Source organism: Chlorocebus sabaeus, chromosome 20 (genome assembly GCF_047675955.1).
Source record: "Chlorocebus sabaeus isolate Y175 chromosome 20, mChlSab1.0.hap1, whole genome shotgun sequence".
NCBI lineage: Eukaryota > Metazoa > Chordata > Mammalia > Primates > Cercopithecidae > Chlorocebus > Chlorocebus sabaeus.
Window position 1 is genome coordinate 47,280,838 of NC_132923.1, and position 16,326 is coordinate 47,297,163.

A 16,326-nucleotide genomic window follows, 5' to 3' on the forward strand; every position below is an offset into this window, starting at 1 on the left:
TATGTACTTTCTGATATAGTTATTAATAAATAAGCTAGGAAATACTATGACCTTCTCAATTCCCTGGGCATCTGCATTCTTATCTGACAACATTTTAAAATGCTGCCTTCCTTTAAGATCATGTTCCTAATTCGGAGCTATATAAAAAGGAGGAGACACTTTTATACCCCAATCCATATTTGATACATAATACACAGCATCTAGGTAGCACCAAAGATTTGCTTCGTCTCCTATAATCCAGGATATGCTACTTACAAGAAAGGCTAGAAATAATTAGTTTTAATTGATTTGTTCCTTAATCCTTAATTAGGTCAACAGTAGGCAGTTCTGTTTATTGCACTCATATTATGGAGAAAGCTGTCAGGTAAAAATAAATTAACAGGTAAAATATTATTAATGTTATTATGTTATTAAATACCCTTTCAGAGTAAGTAAAATCATATTCATGTTCACATACAAGGGCTGACTGACATGGTGATTGTCAATAGATTTACTGGTAAGATTTTGGGTAAATTTTAAATATCTGCATGTCAATTACAAGTTAGTGTGGCACTTACTATTTTTAGTTGTTGCTTTGTAGATTCCTTAGAATATGGAATCCCAATTTCTAACCACAAAGCTTATAAAGAAAGATAGTTTTACTTCTTTCTTTTAATCTTTATTTTGTTTCATCCTTATCACACTGGCCAGTCTCCTGTATAATGCAGAATGGAAGTGATGAGAGAAGATTATCATTGCTTAGTTCTGATCTCAACGGGAAGGCATTCAAAACTTCACCATTAAGTATGATGTTAGCAATAGGTTATTTTAAAATAAAATGTTTATGAGATTGATAGAAAATATTTGAGAATCTTTATCATTAATAGATGTTGAAAATATTGAATGCATCTACTGAGATGATAAAGGAGAAAAACCATATAATCATTTAATATGATGAATTACAGTGATTGATTTTTGAATGTTAAACCAACCTTGCATTCTTGGGATTAAATCTCCTTTGAAGTGTTCCTTATGGGAAGGTTTTTGTTTATAAATAAAATTTCTGTCAGACTTTGTAATTGTGCTTTTCAAGAAACTTTTTCCCATTTAAGTTGTCAAATGTATTGGCATATAGTTTTCACAATATTTCCTTGCTATCCTTTTAATGTCAGTAGGGTCTGTAATGATACCCCTCTTTCATTCCTGATATTGGTAATTTGGGTTCTCCATCTCCCACTCCCCCTCACTTCTTTAATGGTTTGGCTAGATTCATTAATCTTTTCAAAGTACCAACATTTGTCTTATTTAATATTTTTCTATCATTCATCTGATTTCGATTTCATTTATTCTGTTCTTAAATCTAGTGTTTCCTTCTATGTTTTTGGGAATTTAATCCAGCTTCTTGTGGTGGAAACTAAGATCATTGATATTAAATGTTTCCTAATATAAGAATATCAAGTTCCAAATAACCATATCTATCTATCTATCTATCTATCTATCTATCTATCTATCTATCTAATCATCTTCCTACCAACCTACCTATGCCCTGCTTTAGCTATGTCTCTATTTCTTCCCATTAATTTCAATGTTATATTTTTATCATTCAGTTTGAAATATTTTTAACCTTTTTTGAATTTTTCTTTGGCCCATAAGATATGTAGAAGTTTCTTATTTATTTACAAATATTTGAGGCTCTTCTAAACATCTTATTGTTCCTATTTTCTAATTTAATTCTATTGGGTTCAGAGCAAACACTCTAACATTTCAATGATAATGTTTTGTCCTTTTTTTGAGAAAAAACTCACTCATCATCCATATTGTTATACTGTATGACATGTATTTTAATTTTCTCTAGCTGCTTCTATAGTTTTGTCCTTATCTTTGGTTTTCAGTAGTGAGACTATGGTAATATACCTACGAATGGTATTGCTGTACTTAACCTGCTTGTGGTATAATGTGCTTTTTAGATTGGAAAGTTGATGTGTTTTCACCATAATTGCGAAGTGGATGGCCATTCTTTCTTCACTTTTTTTCTCTCTTTTTTTCCTCCATTTTTTCCTCTCTCTCCTCTTTCCAGGACATTCTTATCTTGACATTTTCCCACATGCCATTATGGCTCCGTGCAATTTTTTTCCAATCATTTTCTCTCTATTGTTCAGATTATATTATTTCTATCGATACATGTTTAAACTCTCTGCTCCTTACTTTGCTACCTCCAATTGCTGTTAAGCTCATCCAGTGGATTTTTCATTCTGGAATTTCTATTTTACTGTTTTTCATAATTTCCATTTCTTTGCTGAGAGTTTTCATCTGTTAATTCATTATGACTATATTTTCTTTTCATAATACTATAACAGCAGTTTTTAAATTATTATTTGCTAACTCTAACATTTGGATCATCTTGGAGTTAATTTCTATTGACTATACTTTGTCTTGATAATGAGTTACATTTCCTGTGCATTTTCATGCCTACTAGTCTGATTTTATCCTGGATATTCTGGATGACATATTATGGAAGCTCTGTAGTCTATTATTTCCCTTTGAAAAGTACTAATTTTTAGCTTTAGCAGGCCATTAATTCGGTTATACTGAAACTAAACTGTCTTCTCTAAGGTGGGCAGCAGCTAAAATGTCTGCTCAAGCATTTTAGGCGTCCTGCTGCTCAGGGGTTTAGGCTTACACGGAGCCTAACTCCTCTCATGAGCATTTCTGGGGTCAGGCAAAGATCTGGTAAGAGTTTATATGCAGATTTGGGGGCAATCTCTTTTATGTGACTTTCCCCCTCTAGGATTTCCCCTTCACTTTCTAACCACAGAGCCAGGCTCAAACTCCACCTTCAGACTTTTCAAGTCAGTATGACTGCAGTGTCAGGTATGAGAGTTAGTAGCTGTAGACCATATGGACTGGGTACTGGTTTCAGGAGAAAAGCCATAATTTAAATCTCACCCAGTGGAGTCTCTTTCTGGCCAGGATCAGTTCCCCTCCATTTCTACTTGCTTTGGTTGCATTCCCATGCCTTTAAATAGTGGGGTTTCGTCTGGGCACTGTGGCTCATGCCTGTAATCAAAGCACTTTGGGAGGCCACAGCAGGCAGCAAGTGCAGGCAACATGGTAAAACCCTGTCTCTACTAAATATACAAAACATTAACCGGGTGCGGTGGCACGTGCCTGTAGTCTTAGCTGCTCAGGAAGCCGAGGTGGGAGAACTGCCTGAGCCTGGGAGGTGACGGTTGCAGTGAGCGGAGATCATGCCCCTGCACTCCAGCCTGGGCAACAGAGCGAGACCCTGTCTCAAATAAATAAATAAACTAAATAAAAAACAGTGGGGTTTGATATTTTGGTCAGTTTATAATTGTTATAAACTCAGGAATTAATTGATACAAAGCTATCCCACCATTGATGTTTTATTTTTTGAAAGGTATTTGATAAGCCCCTGTTTTTCTTCTTAGATTATCTCTAATCCTTAATTTAGTAGGCTATTTCAGTGCATTTGTAGGCTATATTTTTTAAAAACTTGAAACAAAAAAATTGTAACTTAAACATCTCTGATTATTGGTTATGCCTACAGCTATATCACAATTCAAATGTTTGATTAGTTTATTATCAAATAGTACCATATATGTCAGAAGCCCAGTTGTAGAGGGTGAGGGGCTATATTCCTCAGAATACTACACAGCATGAGCACATGCTCTAGAATTCTGGAACTCACAAAATTTCGAGTATTCTATCACTCTGAAGGAAAATATCCTGTATGAAATGACAACAGGAAAAGCTGTGACAAAAACTAGTGAATACCCAGGAGAACATAATAATCCTTTCAAAATGGAATTTCAAAGAGTTAAACATATAGAAACATAACTCATTTTTGTTAATGATCATTTAGATAAACTTTACTTATCTTACCGTATTTAAAAGCAACACTTTTTGTAGATAACTCCACTATCATGGAATCTGCAATTCTCTATAAAATGTGACATAAATAGGTTTGCCCAGTCCACAAAACTATGCAGAATGGCAGTCATTACTATACACGTTGAGACCCTTTACTGTTCCTGGTAATGTAGCTATTTGTATAGGTTCATTAGTATGTCCTCCCGGACATGGTGGCTTATGTCTGTAACTCCAGCACTTTGTGAGGCAGGGCAGGTGGATTGCTTGACCTCAGGAGTTTGAGAACAGCTTGGGCCACATGATGAAACCCTGTTTCTACAAAAAATAGCTGGGTATGGTGGTGTGTGCCTGTGCTCCTAGCTACTCTGGAAGATGAGATAGAAGGATGGCTTGAGTCTTAGAGGTAGAGGTTGTAGTAAGCCAAGATGGTGCCATTGCACTCTGGCTAGGATGACAGAGCAAGGCCCTCTCTCAAAAACAAACAAACAACAAAAAAGAATAGAATATATCCTTCTTCCTACTGGTATATAATTGAATAAACCTTTTTGTTTGTTTGTTTGTTTGTTTGAGACGGAGTCTCACTCTGTTACCCAGGTCAGAGTGCAGTGGCATGATCTCGGCTCACTGCAACCTCCGCCTCCCGGGTTCAAGTGATTTTCATGTCTCAGCCTCCCGAGTAGCTGGGATTACAGACGTGCACCAACATATCCAGTTAACTTTTGTATTTATTTATTTATTTATCTATTTATTTATTATTATTATTATTTTTTATTTTTTTGAGATGGAGTCCTGCTCTGTCACCCAGGCTGGAGTGCAGTGGCATGATCTCAGCTCACTGCAACCTCCACCTCCTGGGTTTAAGCAATTCTCTGCCTCAGCCTCCTGAGTAGCTGGGATTACAGGTGTGTGCCACTATGCCTGGCTAAGTTTTATATTTTTAGTAGAGATGGGGTTTCACTATCTTGGCCAGGCTGGTCTTGAACTCCTGACCTCGTGATCCACCTACCTTGGCCTCTCAAAGTACTGGGATTACAGGCGTGAGCCACCGTGCCTGGCCAATTTTTATATTTTAGTAGAGGTGGGATTTCACCATGTTGGCCAGGCTGGTCTCGAACTCCTGACCTCAGGTGATTCACTTGCCTAGGCCTCCCAAAGTGCTGGGATTACAGGCAGGAGCCACCGTGCCCAGCCATGAATAAACCTAATTTCTAACATGCTGTGCCCAAAGCGTCACATTTAGAGATAAATTCAGTTTGACATGAAAATCCTATTAAGGTATTAATGCTACACTACCTAAATTGTAGCAATGCACAGAACATCCTCCCGGATACTAGTCTGGTATCTACTCTATGGCCGACAGAATCTCAACTTTTTAGGCAGTAAGGAATATAACTATCTAGCAGGATAAGAATCTGAGGAGGGCAAAATGGGTCATCAAGAAAATAGGGATACTACAGTTACAAGTACTAGAGGCAAAATCTGACTGAGATAAATTAGATACTCTCTGAGTTCTGGCCTTGGAGTAGACAAGCTGAGAGGAAAGTACTATAAAAAGTACTTCTAGTGTGAAAGAAGCAATAAAAAACACAACTTCAAGGATTTTACAAAGCTTTCAAAGATGTTAACTCACTGGCCTTACTGGTTGTGCAATATCATATGGCAGCAAATGCGCTGATCACACAAAATGATCGTTTAAATGGATTAATAAGCTCCTCTTGCAGGACCTTTTAAAACAAAGCATGCTAAGTAGAACAGAACACAGAAATATAGAAGCCCTACTTTATATCTATATAAGTAGATAACACTGACACTATGTTAGTTTAGATTATGCTTCCAAAATCTTCCCTGGCATAGAAAACCAGTTCAAAGTATTATCAGTGTTTATATAAATAGTGCTTGTAACTGTGACTCTGGATGTAAAGTGTAAATAAGGAATCCTAAAAGTTAACAAGTAGGTAACAAATTCAATGACCCTAATGCAAAAACGTAATGAGATGGATAGACTTTTCCTTGACCAAGACAGACCTGCAAAGACTGTCTAAATTGAGTGACTATTAAAAAAAAAAAAAAAAGTTCCTAACTTGATCAGGAACAGAACCTATTTGTGAAGTAGAATTCACAATCTCCTTCTATGAAGAAACACATATTCCTAATAATTAAGCAATTTTCTGATTAAGTTTAATAGTGAAACATTTGTTCTTAGAAACCAGCTACCTAGCCATCCAGTCAAATTGTTAGGTGTCAGTGAAAAGTCTAGTGACCTTGAACCCACATTTTTTTTTTAATCTAGGTTAGCTATATCTGACCACTCACTTTTCTTATCAAATGTCCCCAAGAATGAATTTTTGAATCCATCTACCACAAACATTTTACATATAAGACAAATAAAATTTTAACACATGCTCAGAAATTATTCGTCCAAAAAGTTTTTCTAACAGTTTAGTAGTTACGCATTTCCATCCCCTTAGGAATAATCTTACTTTTGCTCTAATTGCATGTTGTCTTCCTTTATCTTACATTATATTAATATATTTATTCAGCAAATATTTATTAAACCTTTGCTCCATGTCATACACTATTCTAAATACTGGAAACTACAGTAACAAATTTAACAAAATAAATACAAATGTAGTATATTTACGTCATTTGCTTAGTTTTATTCAATGTACCACCCTGTACTTCCCTTAAATGAATTTAATTGCTTGTCTTTGATTATTTCCTTTCATTTTAATTTTATATATTTTATTTTGCCAAACTCATTTCAAATTCTTGCTTCAAAATCAAGGCACTCTATACACCACAAAGTCACTTATATAAATATGACCTGCATGTTTTCTATTATGCCATCCAGATCCTCAGACAAAATTCTAAAACATCCAACTCATCCAAACCCAGACATACCTCCAGCTGCTACTTCCTCCGTTGATAACTACTTTCTGGTCACAGTTATCCACATAGCAGTGCACTAACTAGAAAGTTATGTGTGCTGGACAGTATCTCCTAACTTTACTGATAAGCATATTATACTGAACCTTGCTAATATCAAGAGATAATATAAATTAGCCTGACAATGTTTTGCTAATGAAGCCATTTTCATAGTAATTTCTCTACAGTATTTTCCCAGAAGTTAGATTTATAGGGTATATCATTCATATTAAAAAGATATTTGAGCCAGTTTCTAGTTTTCATAAGTCTCTAAGATATTTGAAAAAGACAAGTTAGTAATTTTTGTTGATTTTGATAAGTTCTTAAAATACATAAGGAGAGGCTGGGTGCAGTGGCTCATGCCTTTAATCCCAGCACTTTGGGAAGCTGAGGCGGGTAGATCATGGGGTCAGGAGTTCGAGACCAGCCTGGCCAAGATGGTGAAAGCTTGCTCTACTAAAAATGCAAAAATTGGCTGGGTGCAGTGGCAGGCGCTTGTAATCCCAGCTACTCGGGAGGCTGAGGCAGGAGAATCACTTGAAGCCAGGAGGCAGAGGTTGCAGTGAGCTGAGATCATGCTACTGCACTCTAGCCTGGGCAACACAGCAACATTCTGTCTCAAAAAAAAAAAAAAAAAACCATAAGGAGAACTGACAAGATGCATGAGTTTTCATATTTTTAGTTTATTTAGTGACTGCTACCTAGGATTTACTTTGATGTCTTAACTCATGTTTTATACGCTTGCTCTTAATTTATAATTATTTATATACTTTCTCCTGCTTTTCAATCACATATAGAAATATTTACATGTCTCTTAATGTCCCTATCAAGAAGTATGACTTCTAAGTATACTTTCAAATTTCATCATCAAAATCTAAAATAGTAGAAAAGACAATGGATATACTCCAAATAGGTAAGAAATGTTACTGTAAATTATGTCATTAAATATTTACGACATGATTATTTATTGAGCACCTATGCCCCAGACACTTTGCAAGTGCTGCAGATATGGCAGTGAACAACACAGATATGGCCTCTGCCCTTGTGGCAGTTTCAGTGTAGCTCCAAAAATTAAACAGAGAAAATATGTGTAAAAACAAATATATTTCTGGAAGTTTGAGGGTAAAGGAAAAGAATATGGTTTAAATAAAAGCTGTAAGAGATGAGGGATGAGTTGTTTTGGGGGAAGGGAGCATGCCAGGCTCCAGATGCTGAAAGCAGCCAATATATAAAGGAGACAAGCTCCTCTAGTCCTCACAGCTGCCACGATAGGCTCATGCTACCTAAAGAACCTGAGCAAAGCGCTAAACATGAGAAAGCTGAGAATTTCCTCAGAGGCCCTCTCTTCTCCTCCCCACAGATCTACGTGTCGTGAACTGAAATCTCTTAGCTATGGAACGCAGTGTTTCATAATTATAAATAAGTAGGCCGGGTGTGGTGGCTCACACCTGTAATCCCAGCATTTTGGGAGGCCAAGGCAGGTGGATCACGAGGTCAAGAGATCAAGACCATCCTGGCCAATGTGGTGAAACCCTATCTCTACTAAAAGTACAAAAAAATTAGCCAGGCATGGTGGCCTGTGCCTGTAGTCCCAGCTACTCTGGAAACTGAGGCAGGAGAATTGCTAGGACCCAGGAGGATCACTGCACTCCAGCCTGGAGACAGAGTAAGACTCCATCTCAAAAAAAAAAATAAATAAATAAAATCACAGTTTAAAACATAAATTCTCTAATAGAGACAAACCAATTTATACTCATACAAGTGATCAGTCAAAAGAATGAATAATACCACAGCATTCCAGTATAACAGAAATATATAAAGGATGTTGAATGTCTGAAGTTTAGGGAGAGCTTCCCTTCCAGGAAATAAAAGGATGCAGGTAGGGGAGGATTTGAGAGACAACTTTATGAATTTAATAATTTTGTCAATGTAAAATTGGGGCTAGAAACCTTACATTTTTACATATAAATTTCAGTTGAAGGGTCAATAAAGTATGCTTTATTTGCAAAAAAAGTAATCTAGTTCCAGAGGACGTGTAAATTAAGGTATTGTATATATTCATACAAAAAATACATAGATATGTTGACTATTTTTCATGTCTTTAAGTTTTATATGGCTCTTTTGTGATTTTAAACATCATATAGAATCATGCTACACCATGTGTTCTCAATGCGGGGACAATCTTGCCCCTAGGAAAAATTGGTTGATGTGAAGGCGGGGTAACAAAACCTTAAATAATGGTTTGTGATCCACCAAAGAGTCACAGTTCATAAACACAGTGTATCTGTGTTGTTACAACTTACGGAAAAAAGGTTCACAGACTGAGGTTAATAATCAAAAAAAAGTTGAGAAATGAAATCAGCTCCACTATGTTCTCTCTAGTGTTTCTGGCCCTAGGATGGATTTTTGTTTTAGACAAACTAATTTCCTTCTTGTTTTACCTTCACAACATCTTCTGGTATGGAAAGAGCTTTTATTCTTCTGAGTTCTTAGAAAGGTTCTTTAAAGAACATATAGCTCTCCTGGATTTCTTTGACTCAAAATACTTTGGTCATCTGGAACATTTTCAGTTACTTCCCTAAGCTTTACCATATTTTTCTTAAAATTGATTTTTTGATTTTGCCAATTCTTCCTTTTCTTCTCTGAATTCTATTTTCTGAACCCATATCACTTTGTCTCTATCAATTAACATTCGGTTAGATACACCAAATGTTAGACTTACAACCATATTTTAAAAGAACACCCATCCAATACCAGAAAATGATCCTAAATTCATTCCTCAAATTTGTGATGGTATGTTATACTCCTAAGTAGATAGTCTGGGGTTTTGTGTTTTATACCTGATATTGGAAAAGAGCTTAGACATTCTCTATCTTGTAATCATTAGGAAATTTTCAATATATTCCTGCCAAACTATGTATTTCAAACAAAGTTCTGAGATTACACTCTCTTCGCTCTGTGCTGGCCCTCGAGCAAGTGGGAGTCTGTTGCTGCGCTAGATGTCCAAGGTGACGTTAGTTTCTCTTTCTTGCCCATCTTGACCCCACAGTCTCTTTTCTACTTTTACAGTCCAAGAATGACCAATATCTAGCAGGCCTCAGTCATAAAGTATTACAGTTATGCTTCATTTATTTTACCTCTTCCATTTTATTTTTCTACCCCTCATATTTATAGTGAGTCATATTTAGAGTAGGTCTTCTGCTTGTGCTAATTCTCTCTCTGAAGGCCACTTCTGGCTGTAGCCTCCACACTGTGCCATGCTGTTTTACTTTCAGTGAAAGTGGTCTGAAATCCTCCTTGCTCATTATCTCAACCTCTTCTCTGAGGTAGGTGTTCCTTCCCCTCAAGTACATTTTATCCTTAAAGAAGTACATTTGGACCATTACCCATCTAAACTACCAAACTACTCAAATACGGTTGACATGCTCAGTATATTTGCAACTTAATGAGGTTATATTACCATGGAAGCAATTTATTAACGAAACATAGCTATTTTACATGGTACCTAATGTCCAAGGCTTTGTTTAAGAATGATAGCTTTCCAGCAAATGTAATACCAATTAAACTAGTGGAGAAGCCTGGGTTGAACAAGTCTCAAGATAACAAAGAAGGTGCCACTAACAATTTGGGTGTCTTTCCTACTTACTGTAAGGATCTAAGAATATCCGATTTGTCTCTCATTCGGGAAATAGAAACCATCTGTGTATTATCCCAAGCAACAATATAAAGAAATTTTAAAAAATCCCTGACATCAAAGAGTTTAAAGTCTTTCAAATGTATTACCTGGAAGAATAACAATTTTTTTAAAAAAATTTAAAAAGCGTTAGGAGTGGGCTGGGTGCAGTGGCTCATGCCTGTAATCCTAGCACTTTTGGAGGCGTACGTGTTGTCTGAATTATAAGTGAACTGACAAGGATCTGGAGGGAAACAGACAGGCTCATGAGGGAGGTAGCTTTTATGCTGAGCCTTGTACGAGATGCAGAATTGCAGCTGTTGGAGACTTGGTCAAGGGTGAGGTGTGTGGTGGGGAGAGACTGGCATTGTCATGGTACCCTGAGGGCTAAGAGATCAGGAGAGGCAGAAAACAGGAAAGTATGTTTGCCAAAAAATACAAATTCTGATCCATTGACATATTGTTAGTAAAGTAAAAATAAAATAAAATAAAATAAAAGAGTAAGAGCAAAGGAAAAACTACAGAATGTGAATACATGTTTCTGACTCAAGACAACAAAAAAGGATGTGATTCAAAAGTTAAAGATGCTAAGAATCAGATTACACGTTTGTATAATCATATAAAGAGTGAATCACTGATAGCAATGACTAATCACTACATGCATGTAAAATATACATAAAGTGAAATACAGCAGAAATTTCTACCAGTGCTACGATACACTGGTGTTAATCTTTACTGAGCACCTACTGGGTGACAGAAGCTGTCCTTTACATGCACTATTACAAGTAATCCGTACAGTGATCCAGCTAAGGAGGCTTTATTAACCTCATTATACAAGAGGAAACCAGGGTTCAAAGAAGTTGAATAATCTGAGCTCATTTGCACTCCTACTGCGCAGTAGAGTCCGAATTTGATAGCAGCTTTTTCTGGAGGCCATTCTCTTTACTCCATGCCAAACTAGAATGATTTATAGTTCAAAAGGAATCAAGTAGATTCAAGGATACCTCCATGGTTATGTAACCCTCATTAGTTGTAATATGCTTTCATGAGTGATCTGGAATTGGAGATACAGCCAACACTCCAGAAATGAAGTATAAAATCTTAGGAGTGTGTTACAGCCCATGAGACCATCATTGTCATGTCAGTGATAATAGCTGATGGGCAGGAGTAAATTGTCTGTTAAGGTTAAGCTCTGGATCAGTCATTTAATAGAAATCAGTGGCAAGAACATGGGTTTTAGAAACAGATGGCCTTGATTCAGAATTGGAATTCTGTTATACGGAAAATGCTGGGCAGAAAACTTTACAATCTCTGTTTCCTCATATAGTCATTATGGTGAGTTAACAAAAAATTTATATAGAAAAAATAAGCAGCACTGAGTAATTAAAAAAAAAAAAGTATATCATTAAGACTAAGGAGGCTTGACTTCATTCAGGCACTAACTTAGCTGTATAGTCTTTGGCCAAGTCAGAAACTCTGAACTTCCTTTTTTGTAAAACGTAGATGGTACCATCTACCTTAGGGGTTCATTGTAAGAACCTGAGATAATGTGTATTAGGTATCTAGCATGCAGCTACATTATGTTATAGAAATGTACCATATTAAATCATTAACACAATTCTTGGCAAAATAAATATGGTTTCCACCTCATTTCATTTTAAACTTGGGCTTGCTCTATTATAATGTTATAGGTGACTATAACTTAATAATACTATAGACTATTAAAAATCATAACAAATTGGTAAAAATTGAACACCTGGGAGTTAAACATATTTCTAACTTTGTATTATTTTTTAAAAGATAAACTTCATGGAAATAAAGTGCAACATTTTCATTCATTTATCTTACAGCTCCTAACGCATTATTTTCACTAAAAGCATTCCCTTTTAAAAACACATTGCACTAAAGTGCTTAATCTGAGAAATAATAGATGAGTACTATTAATAAAGGCTTGATTTTATTAATAAGAAAATTGTTAAATATGCTTGGTATCTCTGATACAATTCTTGGGTTGATGAGTCCGGTCTGTGGCCAATCTATTAAGTGAACCATGGCAAATATCCATCTTTGCAAAACTGCCCTACATCCCCCTCAAAGGAAACAAACTGACCCCAAGACAGAATTTAAGTTAATCACTCCAGAGTAAAGCAAACCAATAGCCTTGGCCTTCCCTATTAAAGCAAGTCATAAGAAATACAAATATCCTAGATTAAAGCTGTATACATTTAATGTTTGTTTACACACTTAACACATCGTTTATGAATTGAGCAAGTTTTGTGCAGTTTAGATCATGTTTTGGGTTTTCAACAAATTATTTAAAAATAAACAGAATGTATAAATGTATAAAAATGATTGGCTCTCGCCAGAGAGATTTTGTAGCGTTGTGCTAACCAAGAGGACTACTCCCCTTTTACTCCTTTTTCGTCTAAATGACATCTTAATGACCTGCCCACGCTGAAGCCTCATCCATGCTTTGGGAAACCACCACATACCTGTCGGGAAATGTGACTGTTGGTTAAGGCTACATTTCTCACACTACCGCGAAAGAAGTATGTGACTTAAATAGGGCCGCAATTTCCTTTACCTATTCCTTCCCTCAAAGGCTGCTTTAAATGGAGGTAATTCAAACCTCCCCGTGCCAAACGCCGGCACTCCCACAAAGATGGATTGGTTCTTATTTTTTACTTTAAGGAGGATGGGAACCTGAAAATGTTTCCTAACGTTTGCTGAGGCTTTAACATGCTTAAGGAATTTGAAACCAAGGCAAGTTTGGCCGTAACACTCCGAAATATCCGCATTAGGATGCGGGCTAGGTGTCCGGCTATCGCAAAACTACGGAGGATGCAAGGTTCGGAAGAAACTGTTTGGACTTTGCTGTATACCGGGCAGGCGTGGGGGGTTGGGGAGGGAAGAACTGGCTGAGGGAGAAAAGAAAGGCATTCGCGTCCACAGAACACATCCTAACGCTCCGGAGTTGCTAACTCCATCCCTAATCATCTCGTTGGTGGAACCAGCTGGAAAGGGAAAGATTAGCGAGCCTCGGCGTGGGATGAAGGCAGCGGTCTTGGCCTCAACCGCTGGCCTAGACACCTGGCTTCTGGGGCCCGCCCGATCGAGCTGAACCCCCTCCCCTTCAGTCCTGCAGGTGAGCACACGGTGCTCTCACGTTTCTTCGGGAAACCTTCCAATTCCTCTACCTCCCCAAAAGTGCTAACTTCAAGGGTTCAGAGGTGGCAGGGGGGTGGCAGACCGGAAAGCACAGGCCCCGGGGTCTCAGGGATTTTCGAGGTAGGAAAGAACGATGATCGCCCCGGCCACGGACGCATTTTCCCTCGCGGACCGCCCCCCGCCCCCCGCCCCCGTGCCCAGTCTGCACGACCTGCCGCGACCGCGCGGCGCTGGGCGCCAGGCTGGGGTCCTCGCGCGGCCGCCGGGGCTAGCGTGGATTGGGTGGGGTAGGGGTTGGCGGGCTCCTGAGCCGCAGTAGCGGATGGTTCCCGGCACCACACGCCGGGCGGGCAACCACATTCTGACTGAGAGCCGGGGGGAGGCAGGGACGCGAGTGAGGCGGGGCGAGTCCCGGTGCGGCGCGCCCGGCGGACCGAGCGGGTGGCCCTCTGCGGGCTGCCCCTCTCCATCCCTCCGCGGATCCCCCGCCCTTACCTCCGGGCGCGAGGGTGTCGGCTGCAGAGGGTGCTAGGGAGCGGCGAGCTGCCTGGGGGTCGGGCTCAGCGGCTGCCAGCGACGGCGGGGTCTCTCGCGGGACCGCTGCTCATGGCTTGTAGCGCCAGAGCACTGCAGCCGCGGCCACGGCGGCGCCCTCCTCCTCGTTCTCTTCGCGGGCTTCCAGCCGGGACGCAGCTAACGCCCCAGCCCCGCAAGCCCTCCTCCCCTCCGCCTCCCCGGCCGCGGACGGAGCCGCCTCCAGCACCGCCCCGCGCGCAGCTGGGCCAGCGGCAGCCAGCGCCGCCCAGCGCCCGGCCCTGGGGTCGCCACCGCCCGCCGAGTCGACTCCGCGGTGCCAGCCCCGCTGTGACGCAGGCCGCGCTGCCCGGGAACTTCCTCCCCTGCAGAGACCACCCCGCGCCCGGGACCAGCCAGCGAGTGCTGCCGCCCGCCGCCGGGGGCTTTCTCCAGGACTGGGAGAGAAATCCTGTCTCCGCTTTGCGACGCAGCCACTCCCACCCCGAGACGCCCACCTGGCGGGCTCTGCGTAGGGGGATTCGGCTGCGTCTAATACCACCTCCACCACTCATCCCTAACAATGCGCGGAAAACCAGAGGCGGCTGTGCGCGCAGCGTCGACTCAGCCACCGCAGCTCCTCCCCCGGGGTAAGTTAGAGGGGAGCAGCCACCACTAAAAATAGCCCTTCTGGGAAGTCCTCCGAAGGCCGGGGTCAGGATGAAGATAACCCCTCCACAGGAGAAGCCAAGGCCTCCTAAAAGAAGGGTGGGGAGGGGACGGTGGGATACACTGAGGGAGATGGAGAAGGAGAAAAGCAAAACCCAATATCCTTGGATCACGAAGCTCTTGAGCCCCTTGACAACCATGCCTCCTTTCAGGCCGGAATCCCCAACTGCACCGCCCCTGCAAGACGGGCTAAGCGGCAGATTCCAGGGAGACTCAGTTGGAATGCCCCGCCTACAGCTCCCGCATAAAGGAGTTGACGGTGCACAGCAAAACCACCTGTTATTTAGCGAGTATGGGGGGAGGGGTTCTTCCTCATTGATTGATCTGAACTGTGCTTTTCTTCTCCCCGTTTTCCTACCCAATTTCAGGATGAAAAAGCAAACTCTGACGTCTTGAAAGCTGGCAGCTCTCTGTATGGAAAATCTCTTCCCAGTGAAAAAATGTACAGACAAGATTACTGAGTAACAGTCTTCTGGGAATGCCTTATCAATGCCAGCTATTTGAAGAGCACCCAAAGTCAAACTAGTGCTCTGCACTGGCAGTCTGGAGAATACAGATGTATGTGAGTAGAGAAACTGATAGACAACTAGTCGCTGACCAGTTGGCCTGTTTTCATACTACAAGCCTTCAGAAAGCAGTCGCCTCCTTTTACCATGTTTCTATTTCTAAACCAAAATGAAAAGGACATTTGTTCAAAAGATATTCTCTTGGGCTTTACATTGCTTTCCCCCTGCTCACTCAGCAAAATCCTACACTTTTTTTCCAATTCCAGTGCTGCTGTTGGGTGTCCTTCCCAGAAGACAATCTTAAATTCTCTTAGGCCTTAGGAGCTGAATCTAACACCAGTCTTAATTAACCTAGAACAAGACAAAAATTTAGGTCGGGGCTTACCTCCTAGTCAGCAGGTGGGAAAAATTCCTAGAGAGTCTCGGGGAAAAAGGCAAAGGCTAACTTTAGCAATTTGCTTAAAAACAAACAAACAAAAAAATGTTCAAGTATCTTGTAAGTCACCAGGGTAGATGCAGCAATACTCTCTAAGGTAGTTTTACCTCTTCAATTCTCTTACCTTACCTGAATTTAAACACAGTGAGACTCTTACCTTACCTGAATTTAAGCACAGAAGTACCGAGGTTACAACCCTCCCGTGGAGGGCCTTATTCTGCAAGGGCTCTCTAATACACTTCTGGCTTTGTACGGTTGACGCCTGACCACGAGCTTAGGCATCCCTGAAATGTTCCCTTACTATCCAGTGTCAAGGAACCATTGAACCTTAGACTTTGTACTCAGGTGAACCAGGATTAAATCCCTGCTCTTCCAGTTTAAACTTAGGAAATTTACTGTTCTTTTTACCAGCCCCCTCCCCCCGACCCACATCCCCTTATCATCAGTATAGGTATAGTAGTACAGGGTGCTGTGAGAATTAGCTAATATGCTCAAATCACCAAGAA

At 40.2% G+C, this 16,326-nt stretch overlaps 1 protein-coding gene across 1 annotated transcript in view; it reads right to left on the reverse strand.

The window, feature by feature from the left end:
- LRRC8C (leucine rich repeat containing 8 VRAC subunit C) overlaps positions 1 to 14,240 on the reverse strand; it is a 90,410-nt gene extending 76,170 nt beyond the window's left edge. Inside the window, exon 1 of the mRNA XM_007978027.3 lies at positions 14,132 to 14,240. The gene's annotated coding sequence lies outside the window, so the exon portion shown is untranslated. The remainder of the gene's footprint in view (positions 1 to 14,131) is intronic.
- Between the last annotated feature and the right edge of the window lie 2,086 nt (positions 14,241 to 16,326).